The sequence below is a fragment of the Notolepis coatsorum genome, assembly GCF_963971535.1.
Source record: "Notolepis coatsorum genome assembly, chromosome: 17".
Classification (NCBI taxonomy): domain Eukaryota; kingdom Metazoa; phylum Chordata; class Actinopteri; order Aulopiformes; family Paralepididae; genus Notolepis; species Notolepis coatsorum.
The window spans coordinates 30,213,729-30,233,164 of NC_140181.1; the positions used below are offsets into that span (position 1 = coordinate 30,213,729).

The window sequence follows — 19,436 nt, forward strand, 5'->3', positions numbered from 1 at the left end:
GGCCAGGGAATGTAATGTAGTCATCCATGAACGTCTTCAAGGCCAAATATACTTTGCGAATAGCACGGCATGCAGTGGCTTTGCTGATGTTCTCCGCATCGCCTACGGTGTACAGAAAGGTACCACTGGCAAAGAAACGCAAGGCAATGCAGAGGGTCTGGGTGACAGTCAACGCTCTGCTGCGGCGTGTTTGATTAACAAGGTGTGGCCCGAGGAGGTCTTGGAGGAAAATGATTCCTCGTCTGCTAAATCTATAGCGCTCGTACAGGAACTCATTAGTATAAGCTAACGGATCTTGGCGATCTCTAAGCACTCTCTCTCTATGAACTGCTAATCGGACTATGATTGCTCCTTCGTCAATCGGATCTCTGAGGAAGGGACATGCCATTATTTGCGAGGGTGTGGCCACAATCCACGCATAACGTTTCAATTTCTGCTTGAATGAAACAGAATCCAGGCGCTCCTCTCCTTCCTCGCTCCTCATACACAGCGGAGAATATGAAGGGAATCCGAGCCGAACGAGCGATAGGTTTCAATCATTAAGGATGTCCCCGCGGGATTCACATTTGCAATGCTGCGCGTTGTTAAAATAACCATTATAATGTGTACATCGCACCGAGCGAGCGCCACGGTATATATAACGTGCATTATTTAGGACAAAGTGAATTTAGTATCAGCATTTTGGGTCTATTTTACATTTCAAAAGACCCCTCTGGAAGAATGGAGCACAAAAACGTAATTCAGAATGGTATAACGCAGATCCTAGGCTGTGGGAATAATTTCAGGAAACGAGCTGTCACTTTCTTTGCGGGGGCGTGGCTCTGCGTGATCCGGCTAACTTGAACTTGAACTCTGCTTTCGACCAGGCTCAAACTTTTGGATCTGTTGTCATGGTGATTTGGAAAATCCACGTACGGGGAACCGGAAAGTCCGGCTAACTCAGTTATCCAGTTAAAGTTATTCGGCTAACTCAGTTATCCAGGTACGAGGAACGGGGCCCTGCAGTCTGATTCACTACTGAAAGAGCACTTTAAGTCAGCATCACTGCTAGAGTTCTACTCTGCTCTCAAGGAGGAGAACTTTCCAAACATGAGGAGACATGCTCAGAAGATGTTGGTTCTCTTTGGATCCACCTATTATGTGAACAGACATTCTCGGTCATGACGTTTACCAAATCCAGGTACAGATCCTCTCTCACTGATGAACATATGTCAGCTTGCAAGCTATAACACTGACGAAGGAATATGTAATTCCGAAACATGTTTGTTGAACATTAAATTAAATCCTTGAACCTGAGAGTGCTGGTCTAGCTTCACTGCTTCTTTTTTATATAATACTTAATGGGATTTCAGAGAGCGCGGTCTTGAGAGCGCGGTCTAACTTGACATCAAATTCATAATTTACCATCCCTAGCCAGCTCTATTTGTCTATGGAGAAGTTCCCCTTCTTTGCAGGGCTATAACTTTTTAAATTCTATTGCTAAATTGCCATTATTATGGCCCATTCAATGTCCTATATCCATTGTTCAGGGTGTAGCAACGATATACTTTTTCATTCACATATTCATACTAAAATATGGTCTAAAGTATAAGTATGTTTTTATCGTTTTCTGCAGCTTTCTCCAGAACTTGATTTATAGCTCCAAATGCATTATATTGATGATCAAATACAGTTTAGTAGCGATCGTTGCCAGATGAAAAATTTCAACTGGACGTGGTTCTAGAAGTTACTACGTATCATCTGATGTTGACCGGATGGGCGAGGGGGCGTTTATAATTCCGTGGGCAACGTTATACCATTCGTCTAGTGTGGGTCATATGGTCATCAGAGCAGTTTATATGGAATACGTTAGAAAATAACGCTGGATCTTACCGTATGTTCCTCGCGCCGTTGGGGGATGAGCGTGGAGTAGACAGTTTTCGATTATGGGATGTTGATCCTGATGAACCATTTCCAGGTTGTATAATACTATATACGTCCAAATAACGTTGTTTATTGAGTTAGGGCGAGCGATTGATTATCCAGTGTGTTGAGATGGGGTCCGGCTACCGATCGCGAGTGCCCGGACGGATTATGGATGAGCACTTCCTATTTGGCGCGCCCCTCCCTCTTGGCCGATCGGCCACCGGATGGCGCTCTTGAACCGTTAGACAGTTGAGTGGAGCTTACCAGTACATCTCATGTCTCCGGAGGAGAAATATGATTTCGATCACAGATTTTTGAATTATTGATATCAAAGACGAGTTACGGCGTCTTCGGCAGAATGAGCATGGCTAGGAATGACGTCTAAACACGTCATCGGCGATAAAGTGTTAATAGCGCTATTAACGTCCCCGATCGACTTGCAGGACCTACCCACATATTTGATTTTCGAAACATGCAATACCGGCCAGATCTGCTTAGGGGCGCCATCGCTCCACTGCAGTATCATTGAGGGCGATTGGAAATTTTTTTTTACTGTCTGTGGGCGTTTCATATGAGCCTCGATCCCAGCCGAACATCTCTTTGATCACGTTACCGAACGCAGATTTCAGCCTGGAATAATGGTATTTATGATCAGCCAATGGACATATCGATCTACCAGATTCCGATGACTAATGACGAAATGCTGCCGGCGATCACATGGGCTGACGGTAGGATACTATTCCCCCAAATTACAGCTGGATTGGACATTGTTGTAACATGCAACGTGATCGATCCGTGAAAATGGCTACTTGAACGCACACTGTATTGCTAATCAATAATAGTAATCGGCGTCCCCCGCCGCCCCCATTTCATCCATAGATGCTCTGTAATAGTCCGGATGCTATGCAGTTTGTTTTATTTCATTCGTATATATACAACAGAAATGGCGTTTGATATAACGTGACTAGCCTTTAGCCTATTATCTAGCTCCCCAGAAAAAAGACGAGGCGAAAACTGCGATAAACCTTATATTCATGGCGCTATAAAATGACAACCAAGCGATGGATTTTTATTTTCTTTAGGCCATTATGATGAAGGCACGGTTTATGCACTCAAGTGACAATGAGAATGGACAGATAGCAATACTATAAAGTATATATATAGCTGTTAGAAAGTACATCGGTTTGTTGACAAAGCTCGGTCCTCTGTACTATAAATCGCCGCAGGACTTTGGTCGCCAAAGTGTTAAGCTTAGGCCCTCTTTCGAAGTTGGTTAACACATTAACTGCCACGCAGTTTACCCCTCTCATACCACTCTCTGCCACCACTCTAAGCCTATGGAGATGTTCACCTTCTTTGCAGGGCTATAACTTTTTAAATTGTATTAATACCGTCTAGAATATAAATATGTTTTAATCGTTTTCTGCAGTAATTCCTAGAACAAACGTGAGTTATAGGCATAAACGCATATATAGATTATCAACTGCCGTTTGTTGCTGATACACGCTATATAAAAAATTTCAACTGTACATGATCCTAAATGTTATGACTCATCATGCGCGGATGAACAGGGGGGGGTGGTGGGCGTTTATAATTCCGTGATCGTCAGTAAATGCTTTATGTAGTATGGGTATTGATCAGAGCAGTTTGCATTAATAATAATAAACAATCACGAGTAACTTTACTGTCCTCTTATCGTTCGCCGATGAGACTGGAGGAAAAAGATCCCACTTATTTGACGGCGATCTACTAGATCCATTTCCGGTTTGTATGGCGAAATAAATGCCCAAATCATATCGATTATTGAGTTATGGCAGCGATCCATATACACGGATGTGTGTCTAGAGTCCCGCAACAATATGTGCCTGCCGGACGCATTTCCCAGATGCACGGAGATCACCAGAGATCCATTTCCGGTTGTAACTCGCCCGATCATCCACCAGGCGGCGGTATTGAAGCGTTGCACGGTTGTGCCGAGTCCCACTGTATCAGACCAGGCTCGGTGAGGGAATTATGAATACCATGGCGAAAAAATGAAATATGATCTCAATAACGTCGTACGCCGTGGATTGGCGGAATTCGCATGACCTTGAAACACGTCGTAAGCCGTTTCCGGCGGTGGATGTGTTAAGAGGGGAGGTTGCTTATAAGCCCTTGGTTTTTTTTTTTTTTTTTATATCTTTCCTGCACATTTTAACTGTTCTTCTTTTACTTCTTTTATTCCAGAATGTGTGTTTGTAAGTGCAAATAACAAAATAAAAAGATAAATAAAATAACTGGCAGGGGGTGATGGGGAACACTCAAAGATTTTTATTAACACTTTCTTTGATTGCCCAACCCAAGTTTTCTCGGGTTTACCCCCCCGCCGCGGGTTGAATGCCCAACCGGAGAATATTCGTTTTTTTCTCGTTTTCTTTTAATTTATTAGCGATCTGAATTCATATTTCATCAACCGAGTCTACCGTTGGAAACTCAGCCACCCCAGGCGCTCATATGTGGAAAAAAGCGCCCCCTATCGTCTCCCAGATGGTAATTCACCCTTTTGGATTGAACTCAATGAAAATGAATGAGAAAAAAAAAACTGAATCCACGTTTTACTTCTCACTCATGCAACCGCCGTCGACCAGTTTCACTCTGGAGCCTCAGAGCAGCGGGGATTATGTGTTTTTACAGTATACACGGTGGATCAATAAAAGGATTGATTTTTTCGAATGGCGATCAGGAATTGGAATAATCCATTTGGATACCATCTGATCTCAGGTAAGGAATCTATGTTACCAGTCTTAGGATAATCAGAAACGTTTTCACAGAGATATAAGCTTTTATGTGATTATGTGATATGGCTGTTCGACTGTGCGAGCGGTCAGTAACTAGGAGAATCGATTTTCAGCTTGCGGCACGAGTGTGCATGTGCACACATATACTATCGATAATCTAGCGTTTATTTGAAAACGATGCATAAATAGGCCGAAAAATTACAACGTTCTAGAATATTCCAGTAAAGGGCGATTATCATGGAATGTCTTCTTTTTTCCGTGAAAACTAGTGCTTTTCAAAATGCTAGAAAACGGAAATGGACAGATAAAAAAAAAAAATCTGCTACGACAATGTTGACTGGAAAATCTTTGATAAGCGACGGGCAGATTAGACACATTTAAACACAATTTAAAACATAGATTAGGCGATATTAACGTTAACATTGAAGTGGTGCTGGGCATTCAAGGGGGTAAAAAGGAATTAAGCTTGGGCTCTGAAAGTGTTAAGGTACATTATTTTTTCCACTGTTTTTGGATTGAGCCGGTTTCTTTTTTTGCTCACAACTTCTCCACATTTTGAGAAAATTTGCTCGCAAGGAACTGACGATGCTGGCGTGCATAAAAACAATTTGCAAGCTGAAACGGATGCGGGTACACATTTTGGTGCTTCAGCCAGTCCAAAAAAACAGGACGACACTCATTAAAGAGGTATTGTAGAAAGAATAAATAAGCCACAAAGGCAACTCCTAAAACCAGAGTTTATATTGAAAACATAAAACAATAAACCTCCACCAAGGGAGTTTATGTGCAACGGACAGTTCCAAAAGAACAAAAGAAAACACTACCATAAAGGACTAGCCTCTATAAAGTAAAGTGTAAACTAAGCCAGTAGACGAAAACAAGATGGCTACAAAAGGCTAAATGCTGAATAGGGCAGCACTACACTTAAATATAATGAGCCTGACCAAACGTATATCCAGCACAAGGAAATTAATTAGCAGTTGACACTGCGAGATCCAAACTTAAATAGACTCAACATGGCCATAGGCACAGCTGCACTGCATCAGGTGCAATCAAGCCCACACACCTGCCGACCCATGAGGCAATTAACCACAGGGAACAGGGATTGACAGCTATCCCTCACAGAGGTGAAATAAAGCAAAAATAGACAGCTGTCCCTCACAGAAAGGTGAAATAAGGCAGAAACCATGACACTGGTGAAGTTGACTATTACAAGCAGACAGCATCTATCGATTTTTGTACAACTTGGACTGCCGAGTGACAGCAGACGGTTACATGAGCTCCTAACGGAGTCTCGTGGAGTTTGTGTGGTCACTGGTGGTTTTCCAATTTCTTTATGCTCTTTTGTATTGTTTTGTTGGGTTATGTTTCTGGGCTGTGTTAGGAATAGTGAGGAGAGTTATAGGAGTATACGGTAGCGTAGCCTATGGCTACAGGGAAGGCTGGGGGGAGTGAGGGATTTGAGGAAGGAGGGAAAGGCAGGTAGGAAGAGAACACTTTCCTTAGAAAGTGTCCGGTCAGCAGAGGGGGAAGGGGGGGTTAAAATATTCAAAATGGGTAGTAGCAAAGGATTTGTTGTTTTGTTGAAATTAAAAAAGTCAGAAATTGGAGGACACAGCTGGATTTAGAGCATTGAATCCACTAGATGTGTCTCGCAGTTTGCAGGGACAGCTAGGAACATTTGGAGTCTTCGAGGCAAAAATGTTGTCAAACGGCTTATTGAGAGTTTGTTGCGAGAATAAGGAGCAGTTCGATGCAGCTATGAAGTTGACAAAGGTGATGAAGGTGGGGGTGGAGACAATTATCCCTAGAGAGAGACAGCAGGGGCTTAAAGGAGTAATTTATGGGAGGGAAGGCTGGGGGGAGTGAGGGATTTGAGGAAGGAGGGAAAGTGGGAAAGGCAGGTAGGAAGAGAACACTTTCCTTAGAAAGTGTCCGGTCAGCAGAGGGGGAAGGGGGGGTTAAAATATTCAAAATGGGTAGTAGCGAAGGGTTTGTTGTTTTGTTGAAATTAAAAAGTCAGAAATTGGAGGACACAGCTGGATTTAGAGCATTGAATCGACTAGATGTGTCTCGCAGTTTGCAGGGACAGCTAGGAACATTTGGAGTCTTCGAGGCAAAAATGTTGTCAAACGGCTTATTGAGAGTTTGTTGCGAGAATAAGGAGCAGTTCGATGCAGCTATGAAGTTCACAAAGGTGATGAAGGTGGGGGTGGAGACAATTATCCCTAGAGAGACAGCAGGGGCTTAAAGGAGTAATTTATGTTTTTTTTTGGTGCGTTGTCCAATGAGGAAATTAAGTGTAATATCAAGGGAGGAAATGTCATCGATGTCTTTAGATTTAAGGCTAGGGAGGGCAGCTCAGGAGATGCGCCAGTTGTGGTAACATTTGCAGACACTGTGTTACCAGTTAGGGTGTTTATAGGTAGTATGGGATCATCCCTATGTTCCCCGGGTCCTATGTTCCCCGGTTTCCATGTCCCCCGCTTTGATTGATTAATAGATTGAAAATTGTATACATTTTTATTATTTTATTAATTATTAATGTCCGCCTTGTTTCGAACGGTTAAGCTTAGGCCCTCGTTCAAACTGGTTAAGGTTAGAGTTTGGAATCAGGGCTGGTGGTCTAAAATGTTCAATCTATCAATCAATCAAAGCGGGGAACATAGAACCCGGGGAACATAGGACCCGGGGAACATAGACATGCTCCCGGGAGTATGTCGTACATTGTGAGAGAGTATGTAAGACCGCCACTGCGCTGCTACAAGTGCCAGAGGTTCGGGCATATTGCTGGGGCTTGCAGGGCGAAACGGAGGTATGCGAAATGTGGCGATGACCACGATATTCAGGCGTGCGGTGCAGAGGTTCCTAAATGTTGTAACTGTGGAGGGGAACATCATGTAGCATTTCGTGGGTGTGTGAACATGTTGTTCAGGCCAAGAGAGTGCAAACTGTGAGGGATCAGAGCAAGGTGTCATATGCCGAGGCAGTTAAGACAGTTGCGAGTGAGAGAGAGGGGAGAAATGTGGTGGTGAACAGTGTAGTGCAGCAGCCTGTGCAGGGGAGTCAGCAGTCTGATCCTATTCTGCCAGCCACGTCTCAGTCTGACATGTTGATAATGAACAAACATGCGTTTCTGGCGTTCATGGTAGAGGTGGTGGTGAGAGTTAAGAACAGTGGCAGTAGTAATAAATCAGATGCCTGTGGAGCGGTGGCTGAAGCAGCCGGGAGGTTTTTGGGGGTAGAGATAAGTGGTGTAGAAATCCATACTGTACTAAAGGAAAAGGAGAATGAGATGAAAATTGGGGGTGATCAGCAGGCAGGCAAGAGTGGGCGGAGTTTGCGGCCAGTAGACAGGGGTGGGGGGGTCCACGGTCAGTAGACAGGAGTGGGCGGGGTTCGCGGTCAGTAGACAGGGGGGGGGGGGGGGGCGGAAGGGAGAGAGAGGGGGAAAGTAGAATGGAGGAAGGAGATAGTAGATTAGATCCTTGATGTTTTATATTCTTCAGTGGAATGCCCGGAGTCTGACTGCTAATGGACAGGAGTTAAAAAGATTTGTGGATGAATTCAAAGTGAAACCTGAGTTAATTTGCATTCAAGAGACGTGGCGGAAACCTTGCCTTGATTTTGTTATTCCAGGATATGTGTGTTTAAGAAAAGACAGAGTTGATAGAGCAGGTGGAGGGTGTGCAACTTTCATTAGAGTAGGGCTTCAGTACAGGGCACTGGACATAACATCTAATCTTGAGTGTGTGGCAGTGGAAGTTTGGAGTAATCAGAGCCATAGTCCCATAACGGTGCTTAATTTATATAATCCTTGTAAACGACTTATTTTGTCTGAATTTGATGAAATTATGGAGAAGGTGAGATGTCCTGTTATATGGGTCGGTGATTTTAATGCTCATAATCCATTGTGGGGTAGTGATAGTAAGGACAGTAATGGAGTCGTGGTTGAGGAGATTTTGGATAAGCATGATTTAGTTATGATAAATGATGATAGACCGACTAGGTTTGATATTTTAAGGAATACTTGTAGTCATATAGATTTGTGTTTTGCCTCTTCAAATTTAGCCAGAATTGGAGAGTGGGATGCGATGGACATTTATACTCTGGGTAGCGATCATTATCCTATTTTGTGCAGATTTGGTAGGGATCTGAGAATAGAAATTGAGGAGAGAGTGCCCAGGTATAATTTCTCGAAAGCTAATTGGGATGAATTCTTGGAGGCGGCCCGAAAGTAGATACTGAGGGGAATGTAGACAGGTGGAATGCTTCTCTTAGTGAGATGATTCATAAGGCAGCGCAGAACACAATTCCTATGAAGAAGGATCCCAGAGCTAGAATGTTGGTTCCCTGGTGGAGTAAAGAGTGTGATGTAGCTGTAAGGAATAGGAATAAAGCATATAGGAAGGTGAGACAGTATCCAGGGTTGTGTCAGGCAGTAGAATATAAGAGGTTAAGGAGAGAGAGTTATTAACACTTTAACCGCCGAAAACGCCGGAACTCGTCATTCCCCGCCATGCTCATTCCGCCGAGGACGCCTTAACTCGTCTTTGATGTCAATATTTCAAAAATCTGTCATCGAAATCATATTTCCTTTCCGGGGCCCTGAGACACAAGTGTGATCTCCTCTCAACTCTCTAGCGGTTCAAGAGCGCCATCTGGTGGCCGATCGGCAGATCGCCAACCGGATATTAACCTTTGAACCAGTAGTACTCATGCAAATGTGGTACGGCCACTCTCTATAGCTCCCACGACTCCATCTTGAAACACTGGATAATAGATCGCTCGCCCTAACTCAATAAACAACGTTATTTGGATGTATATACTATTATACAACCTGGAAATGGATCGGGCATTTCTACATCCCATAATCGAAAACGGTCCCATAATCGAAAACGGTCTACTCCACGCTGATCGTCCAACGGCGCGAGGAACATACGGTAAGATTCAGCGTTATATTCTAACGTGTTCAATATAAACTGCTATGATGAACATATGACCCACTCTGGATGAATCATCTAACGTTGCCCACGGAATTATAAACGATCCCCCGCCCATCCGGTCATCATCAGATCATACGTAGATCATTCTAGAAGTACGTCCAGTTGAAATTTTTCATCTCGCGCCGATCGCTACCAAACTGTATTTCATCATCAATATAATGCATTTAGGGCTATAAATCACGTTCTGAAGAAATCTGCAGAAAACGATAAAAACATACTTATACTTTAGACCATATTTTAGTATGAATATGTGAATGAAGGAGGAGGTTCTGTGAAACACTAGGCCCTGAGACTTCTGTGAGGCAGTTGTACACAGAATGTCAGGAATATATAAAAAAAAATAAAAATAAAAAAAGCTCGATTCCATTGATTCAGAAGGGTGGGGTAGAAGCAGTTACCAATAAAGAGAAGGCAGACATGCTGGTGGAGGCCTTTCAAGCAGTGCATAGTTCTGGGAGTTTGGGGAGGAGAGAGGGAGAAAGAGGATTGAACTGTTGTCGCAAAATGAGTGGAAGTTGAGTTGGAGCTCAGAAAATAAAAATCTGATTAATTTGTACTTTACAATGAAAGAGTTAGGGGATGCTATCCAGGCTGGTGCAAACACGACGCCTGGAAGAGATGGATTATCCTATGAATTATTTAAGAATTTAGATGATTTTGTAAAGGTAGAAATACTGGGTTTGTTTAATAATGTGTGGTTAGAAGGCTGCTTGCCAGAGGAGTGGAAGCATGCCGTCATCATTCCTATTTTGAAGCCAGGTAAAGTAGCGTCTGACCCAGGGTCATATCGACCCATAGCTTTGACGTCTGTATTGTGTAAAATTATGGAAAGGATGATTACTAATAGATTCGTTTATTTTTTAGAAAGTAAGGATCTTTATGTTGGATTTCAGAATGGGTTTAGAAATGGCAGGTCTACAATGGAATCAGTAGCTGTTCTAGATCAGGACATTAGAAAGGCATTTGAGAATAAGGAAGTAGTGATAAGTGTATTTTTAGATATTGAGAAGGCGTATGATTCTTTGTGGAAAGAGGGATTGCTTGTATGATTTAGGAGTTAGAGGGAGAATGTTTAATTGGATAAAGGATTTTTTATTAGACAGGACTATTCAAGTACGTGTGGGGGGGCAAACCTCAAAAACTGTAAAAATAGAAAATGGCACCCCACAAGGAAGTGTGATTAGTCCGGTCCTCTTCGATGTTATGATTAATGACATTTTTTAGTGATGCACGATATATCGGCCGCCGATATAATATCGGCCGATATGGCCGTTTTTAAGTAAAAGAAATTATGCGTTTTGGAAAATATTTTCACAACAATTTTCACATCGGTGCATCACTAACATTTTTGGTCAAATTGGAAGAGAGTTTGGGTTGTCGTATTTTGCAGATGATGGGGCCATATGGAAAAGAGGGAGGAATGTTGAGTATTGTTTAAAGCAGGTTCAAAGAGCTCTGGGGGATGTAGAGGAATGGGGAGACAAGTGGGGTTTTAAAATATCAGCCTCTAAGGCTACGTTTAGACGAGCGTTTTGTGAACAGAAACCGCAAAAGTCATCTTGCGGTTTCACTTTTAATTTATGTTTAGACGAGCGTTTTGGGGTGGAATTCTCCGTGCAGACGACGCTATAACGACGGAGCCCCGCTGTCACACGATTGGCGCATATGTCACATGACGTGCTGTGAAGACCCGCCCTACTCTGCCTCTGATTCGCAGACTGTGGATGGGGAATGTGATTGTACCAAAGCAGAGTCACTCACAGACAGTGGGTCCACTCACGCCGCGGGACAGATTCTTGTGTATTTAACCCTTTCACTGCCACACGACAGCCGGTTGTGTGATAGTAAAGGGTTAACCTTCTGTCGTGTGGCAGTGAAAGGGTTAAAAGTACTGCCAATGTAGCCTTCAGGTGATCTCCGTTGATAATAGTCAGACATACTTGCTTTGTTTACGTCTCGGCTACTGGCGCATACCTGCTACCTGTGACGTAAGCAGTACGCGCGACCAGAGCCGTGACAACCCTTTCGTCATCGTTTTAACAGATTTATACGGTTTTACAGTTTAGACGAGAGCGCAAAGCTTTTGCGTTTCTAGGAATTCCACCCTGGAAGGTAGTCTCACTTTTTTGCGGTTTCACCCCGTAAAAACGCCGTTTCCGTATAAACGAAAGGCACATCCGAAAAAATATTTTTGCGGATTCACCTGCTAGTGTTTCCGTCTAAACGGGGCCTAATAAGTCTAATTATATGATTTTTGGTTTTAAAAGGAAGTTGCCTAGAGGTGAGCTGGTCATGTATGGGTCTCCCTTGTGAAGGTGTTTACATTTTTGGGAGTTTGGTTCGATGAAAGAATGAATTGGGCTGTTCATATAGAGAAAACCCTGGCAAAGTGTGAAAGAATAGTGAATGTGTTGAGAAGCTTGGCTGGGAGTGGGTGGGGAGCGGATAGAGAGACCATGTGCATGATATATCAGGCGATGATCAGGTCAGCAATTGACCAGTGGCGGCTGGCCACCGGGGGCGCTAGGGCGCCGACCCACCTGTTAAATGAGAGAAGAAGAAAAAATATAATTTTTTTGTTTTTTGTTTTATAGCCCTATAAATAATATAAACATGTTTAAAATGAATAATATTTACTCATTTTAAGTATGTTTGTGTTTCCAATGCACAATATAACGTTAATATATCAAATAAAAAAATAATCGTTTTCCTGAACAGGAAGTGACTCACTCCTGCCGCATTTCTCCTGCCGCATTTCTCCTAGCCGTATTTCTCGGCCCGGGCTAGACGCAATCGCGCTCTGAGTGCTGTTTCATCGCTGTATCCGTCGCAGCCAATCAGTGCGTAACGCGTTGTGCGTTGAAATATGATGTTTATGATGGAAGCCGGGCGCGATTTGAAGCGGTCTAGGCAAGCATTTAGAATTTCCGTAGCCGCATTTCGCGGAGACGCTCTCTGATTGGCCGACGCAGCGATGCCAGTTCTTTCCTTAGCCGCAGTTTGCAACATGTTCGAGGCTGTGTGTTGTGAACTTGTGATTCAGTCTGGAGTCTGGACAGTGGGCAGTGAGTGTGGATATACATCGACAACAGTCTGGGGGACAGTCAGTGGACATACACTTTATTAAGCCCTCCAGCTGGACCACGTTTCAATTAAACAAAGTGAGTTTATGCTGTTGTGTTGTGATGCAGCTATTTGTTGTTAGCTCACACAGTACTTGTTGGCTAACATCAAGCTATATATGGATGCAGCATGCAGTGTGGAGGGACATGCATGGACAATGGACATCAACACAGTCTGGACAATGTTGGAGTGGATATACTTTATCAAGCCCTTCTGCCTGCTGTCAACTTAACAACAAGGTAGATTTGCGATCTCTCTCTCTCTCTCGCTCTCTTTCTCTCGCGCGCTCTCTCGCGCGCTCTCTCTCTCTCTAACGTGATTCTCTCTCTCTCTCTCTCTCTCTCTCTCTCTCTAACTAACGTGATTCTCTCTCTCTCTCTCAGCCACTCAGCTAACGCTTCTCTCTCTCTCTCTCTCTGCGTGTGTTTGGAGACTGAGCGAGTTTGTTTCTAATTGTTTTCTATTTATATATTGTGTTTCAAGTTGTGAATAAAGTTGTGAATTAGACTGTACTTTATTTGACTGGTTGTGTGTTGCTTGGTCAGCTGTCCGCTGCCAGTGACATGCCAATGCGTGGTACATATGTTTGCAAAATGTTTGGTATAGCGCCCTCCCATGGAAAGAATGTAGCAGCCGCCACTGCAATTGACTATGTTTTGTGTACGGTTCTGCTGCCAAGTCTAATTTAGGAAAGCTGGATGTGCTTTAGTGCAAGGCTCTGAGAATCTGTTGTGGCGCTTTTAAGACCACTCCAGTTCCAGCACTGTTGGTGGAAATGGGGGAGTTGCCCTTAAACCTGAGGAGAGTAAAGTTAGGGCTACAGTACCGGGCAAAATTGAGTGGGACTAGTCTGTCCTTCCCAGCTAGGTGTTTACTTTCAGGAGATGGGGATAAGTATAAGCCTTTTTTGTCCAGTATTGATCAGTGGGCCAGGAAGTTGAGGTTGTTTGGCTAGTTCCTGATCAAGTCATTGAATTTAGGTTCTTGATGGAGAATGATAAGGGTGAGATTGTGGGAGAAATAGAGAGGTTCCTTTTGGCCTCAGGGTCTCTGGAGGTTTTTACTGATGGCTCCGTGGATCCTGAAAGTGGGAGGGCAGGATTTGGGTGGTGTGTGCCTCGGTTAGGGATCGGTAAGGGACAGAGAATCTCTGATGGCAGCTCTGTATTTGTAACAGAGTTACTTGCCATTCTCTGGGCATTGTGGTGGGTGGAGGAAGTGGGACCAAGCCAGGTGATCATATGTTCTGACTCGGCTGCTGCACTGATGGCTCTGAGTACTATTACTATGTGTATATGCAGAGCTTTTTAGGAAGGGCATAGGTCAAGCCAGATGGTCAGTGAGCCAAGTAGAAAGTACAGGTAATGGGTCCATGATCCGTGATGATCCGGCTAGCCGTCGATGGATGGATCCCAAAAGCGATCTGCCAGGTCAACTTCTGTGGATCCCAAGGCCATGTACATTAGGTACAGGAACATCTCATCCAGCAGAGGAAGAGCATGTCTCTGTAAGAAATTTTACAAAACAGATCAGACAATTATTATGTCAAGCATTCATTTCCCACATATTTCCAATAGTCAGAAGAGGGAAAGAAATGTTTTTTCCCCAGACATTTACACAGCCATCTCATCTCTTACTGATGTCAAAAATACATGCATGCTATACGTATTCCTGCTATTTCCCTTGACTGAGGTACTGGCATCATAACTGCAGCTGGTCCATCTACATTGCATTATGGCTATTCAATGCTCTCTAAAGCAGTTAGGATGGGAGAAATGCAGAGAACAAATTTCCCCAACACCATGTTGCTGTACTTTTAATTACACCTGATCTTGATTACATACTTTTGTGGTATATATATGCTACAGTAAAAACATACCTCACTGTTCAAAATACTAAACCAGTAAACACAACTTACTGAGTTAATACATGGGAAAATGATTTCCTCATTTCTCTGCTGGGCTCTACGTGCTCGAGTGACCTGGATGATGTTGGCAGTGGATGGTTCTATGAGTTGCCAAAAGGCCATCAGGTGCTCATAGCTGGCAAATCTAAGGAACATTAACACTATGATCGCCGGGGACGAGTTAAGACGTCATTCCTAGCCATGCTCATTTTGCCGAAGACGCCGTAACTCGTCTTTGATGTCAATATTTCAAATATCTGTGACCGAAATCATATTTCCCCTCCGGAGCCCTGAGACACACTGCAAAGCTCCACTCAACTCTCTAGCGGTTCAAGAGCGCCATCTGGTGGTCGATCGGCAGATCGCCAACCGGAAATGAGCCTTTGAACCGGTAGTGCTCATCCATATGTGGTCCGGGCACTCGCTATCGTTAGAGAGACTCCGTATTGACACAGTGAACATCGATCGGTAACTCGATAACTCGAAAAAACAACATGATTTGGACGTATATACCAGCGTTTCCGTTAGCCGGTAATTACCGGTATTTGACCGGCAAAATCTGTTGAAGTCCGACATATTTAATCTCTCCGGTCTTAATGTCCGGTGAAAATAATTCCCTGAGTCTAAGCACAATTTGATTATTTGAATTGTATTAAAATAGGCTAAAATTGGGCGGCTAGGTGGTGTAGTGGGCAAGGCACTCGCCACCAATGTGGAGACGCTGGGTTCGCGTGTTCGAATCCAGCTCTCCACATTGTTTTCAGTTTAGCTGGTCGTCCGCAGTAATACACATTGGCCGTATTACGGGGAGGGAAAACTGAAGGGTGGGGATCGAACGTTGTGAACAAGCGACTCCTACAAGTCGGTTGGTGCGCCTGCGCAGTAGAATCAGGAAGTGTCGGGGGCAGCGACGCGTTACTCCTCGACACTGAGAGATCGAGCTGCGCAGGTGAAAAGATGCGACTGCTGTTACCTCAAGTACCGGAGGGGACTTGTGCTACAGTTACAGCATTGCAAATTGAGGTCCCTCCTACCGCCGTTTCAACGCCCTCTGCCGCCCGTTAACGGCTCTTGTCAAATGGTTTTATTAGGGTGGGTGCGGTTTCTGTTTTGTGCCGCCAGGAGGCGCAAAGTCAAAGTCAAGTTGGAATTATATCCTTCCTTCGAGACAACCGAACTTGCTATGCCTCCTAAATGTGAATCGGAAATACAAAAATACCGGCTACAGCAAAGACCTATGGCTATTCCAAATGGCACGTAAACCCCATTGTTTTAGTGGTTTGTCCACTAATGTCCATTATTGAGGACCAAGTACGTGCCCTTAATCGGCAGCGTGTGCCGGGAACAGTGCAGGAGTTGACGACCAAATCGACCAGGGTAAATACTGGCTGGTGTTCGGGTCACCGGAGACGCTTGTGGGGAATGAACGTTGGATTAAGTGGTAAGTCAAATGATCTGATCTTCACTGTTTTATCTGCCGCTTACGTGACGTGACAGGGGCTACTGTTTCATATGATCTAACGAGTGGTGGTCACTGCTGTTTTCAAGTCCAATTGATCGCCAAATGCGAGGGGAGCACACAAACAAGAACAACTCCGTTATAATCCCATACAAAGAGCAAATTGACTGGCTTAATGCACAAAGAAAACAACACATTTCGAGTAGTCTTCCCTTGTACACATACTGTAAACAGTACTGTATATTCTCGAAGTCAACTTCCTTTGACTGGGTAGAGCAGACGGGAGAGTCGACCAAAGCAGACCCTGGTCCCCCAAGTCAAATTCTACGTATGTCTGCTCTACCCATTTCATAACAGGTGAGAATAAGGAACACATATTTATATAGTAAATTAAGTTGTATTGGCTGTGAGGCTGTAAACAGCAGATGTTAGCTGCTAGCTGATTGATTGATTAGCTAGCAGTCTCTGCTAGCTACTTCCCCATAATAGTCCATTCTCAGTGTAGCCTACATGCCTTTTTCATTTTTATATGTTACTAGTATACTATTTATCAATCACATTCAGTGTTGTTGTCCTTGCTCTAAGGACTTGTTATTGAATAGTCGTATTGCTTGTAATATACATGTCATATGTATATACTCTCTGTCAGGATCTATGGGGTAACAGTACTGTATATTTGCATATCATATTATGTCACAAATGTAACAGTACTATATACCTGTATGTCATGTATGTCCCTATGCCATAAATGTCATGATGTCATGTATGTTGAGTATGTCACAAATGTCACTATGAATTGAAAATGGGGGACCCTGATGTAAACAAGACGAAAGTCTCTCTGGTCTGCATCCCCTTAACAATTGTGTGTATTGAGCCGTACTGTATTGTATCCATTCTGCAATCTGTTAATAACGTTTTCATTAATTCATTCATTCATTCATTCATTCATTCATTCATTCAGGTGCAAAGGTCAACGACCAAACACACCCAGACTACATTCCATCTGTATTCCCTTCAACATCACAGTCTACACCATCTACGTCAACGAACATCAGTCGCCATGAGCAGCGTGCAAAAGCAGACCCTGGTCCCCCAAGTCAAATTCTACGTATGTCTGCTCTACCCATTTCATAACAGGTGAGAATAAGGAACACATATTTATATAGTAAATTAAGTTGTATTGGCTGTGAGGCTGTAAACAGCAGATGTTAGCTGCTAGCTGATTGATTGATTAGCTAGCAGTCTCTGCTAGCTACTTCCCCATAATAGTCCATTCTCAGTGTAGCCTACATGCCTTTTTCATTTTTATATGTTACTAGTATACTATTTATCAATCACATTCAGTGTTGTTGTCCTTGCTCTAAGGACTTGTTATTGAATAGTCGTATTGCTTGTAATATACATGTCATATGTATATACTCTCTGTCAGGATCTATGGGGTAACAGTACTGTATATTTGCATATCATATTATGTCACAAATGTAACAGTACTATATACCTGTATGTCATGTATGTCCCTATGCCATAAATGTCATGATGTCATGTATGTTGAGTATGTCACAAATGTCACTATGAATTGAAAATGGGGGACCCTGATGTAAACAAGACGAAAGTCTCTCTGGTCTGCATCCCCTTAACAATTGTGTGTATTGAGCCGTACTGTATTGTATCCATTCTGCAATCTGTTAATAACGTTTTCATTCATTCATTCATTCATTCATTCAGGTGCAAAGGTCAATGACCAAACACACCCAGACTACATTCCATCTGTATTCCCTTCAACATCACAGTCTACACCATCTACGTCAACGAACATCAGTCGCCATGAGCGGCGTGCAAAAAGGAACTCCTCTTCATACCATCGTAAGTGATATCATCTAGTTTTCAGTTATGTGCCAAAATCAATGGGTTCCTAAATTGCAGTTTCTTATTAGTATGGTTTTTATTTCATTTAAAGTGACTCCCCACAAGAGGACTAAACGTTGCAGCCAAGACATCCAAGTTGAGGCAGCAGCCCAAGTTGAGGAAGCAGCCACACCTCCCATCACTGAGCAGTCTCTGTTTGACGAGATGCAGTCTCTCAGAGAGGAGAGGGATGCAGCCAAGGAGGATGGTGACCAACAGAGAACCAAGGTCGAGTCAAGCTCCTTGACCGCTTCATCTGTGGACATCAATTGGCAGGCCTACAATTTCAACATGCACAACAATGCATGTAAAAAATGCTTATTTTTTTTATATACAAAAATACAAAAGTGCTATTTCAAGTTTCAACATGCACAACAATGCATAACATATGCATAACAGCAGCATTGGCAGACCTACATTTTCTCCAAGAAGGAAGCCATAACATAAAACTTCAAAAGGGCTAAAAACTAAATTACAAACATCACAAAACAAACTGGTCAGACTACTGCTTGACCTTACTCCTAGAACGCACCTCACCCCTGCCCACTTTGACAATATAGGATGGCTTAGAGTAGACGACAGAGTACAGCAACTTAGTTAGGGTTAGACTTATTTTTCTTTTTTCTGCACTCCGGGCAATACCATGTCTTGCTTTTCGGTAGCCTTTTGAGGTTTAGACACCTGGGATGGAACCAGTCATCACAGGTGTCACAGCCAACCATGCTCTCTGATTCTGTTGTTGTTTTACACAAGCAGTAGACTGGAGTGCTTGTGCTGCTGGCCGCCTGTTGCTCCTGTTGGGTGGGTAACACTGGTAAATTTGTGGCAACATTCTTTTTATTATTTATTTTTTATTTAAAAAATATTATTTTGTATAACTCACCCTGCCATACAGTCACAGTGACCTGCAACCACCTTTCCCGTGCCATCTAAGGCCACCCAAGGATGATGTGGATCATCATTCACTCTGTAGGATGGTCTGACATCTGCCCCGCAACAAGGTGCACCTTGTCAGTTTCCGGTGGAACACGGTTTCTACCCAACCAGAGACAAAGAAGCGGTATGCCTCTAAAGACTTATAGTTCTCCATGGCTTCTGATGAGAATACACCTGAAATAATAATGTAACTCTGGCCTGATCAATATTCTTCAGTTTTTTATCTTATCTTATCTCCTATCGGTACTGTTGTCATTATATATATGAATTGAAAATGGGGGACCCTGATGTAAACAAGACGAAAGTCTTCCTCTGGTCTGCATCCCCTTAACAATTGTGTGTATTGAGCTGTACTGTATTGTACCCATTTTGCAATCTGTTAATACAATTTCCATTCAATTACTGTATCTATGGAGGAC

The 19,436-nt window shown here is 43.3% G+C and overlaps 1 long non-coding RNA gene across 1 annotated transcript; it reads left to right on the forward strand.

Moving 5' to 3' along the window:
* The first annotated feature begins 16,135 nt into the window (after positions 1-16,135).
* LOC311244360 lies at positions 16,136-18,676 on the forward strand. Its single transcript, XR_014620690.1, has 3 exons — positions 16,136-16,158; positions 17,902-18,039; positions 18,134-18,676. It is a non-coding gene; the product is annotated as an uncharacterized lncRNA (long non-coding RNA).
* The last annotated feature ends 760 nt before the right edge of the window (positions 18,677-19,436 follow it).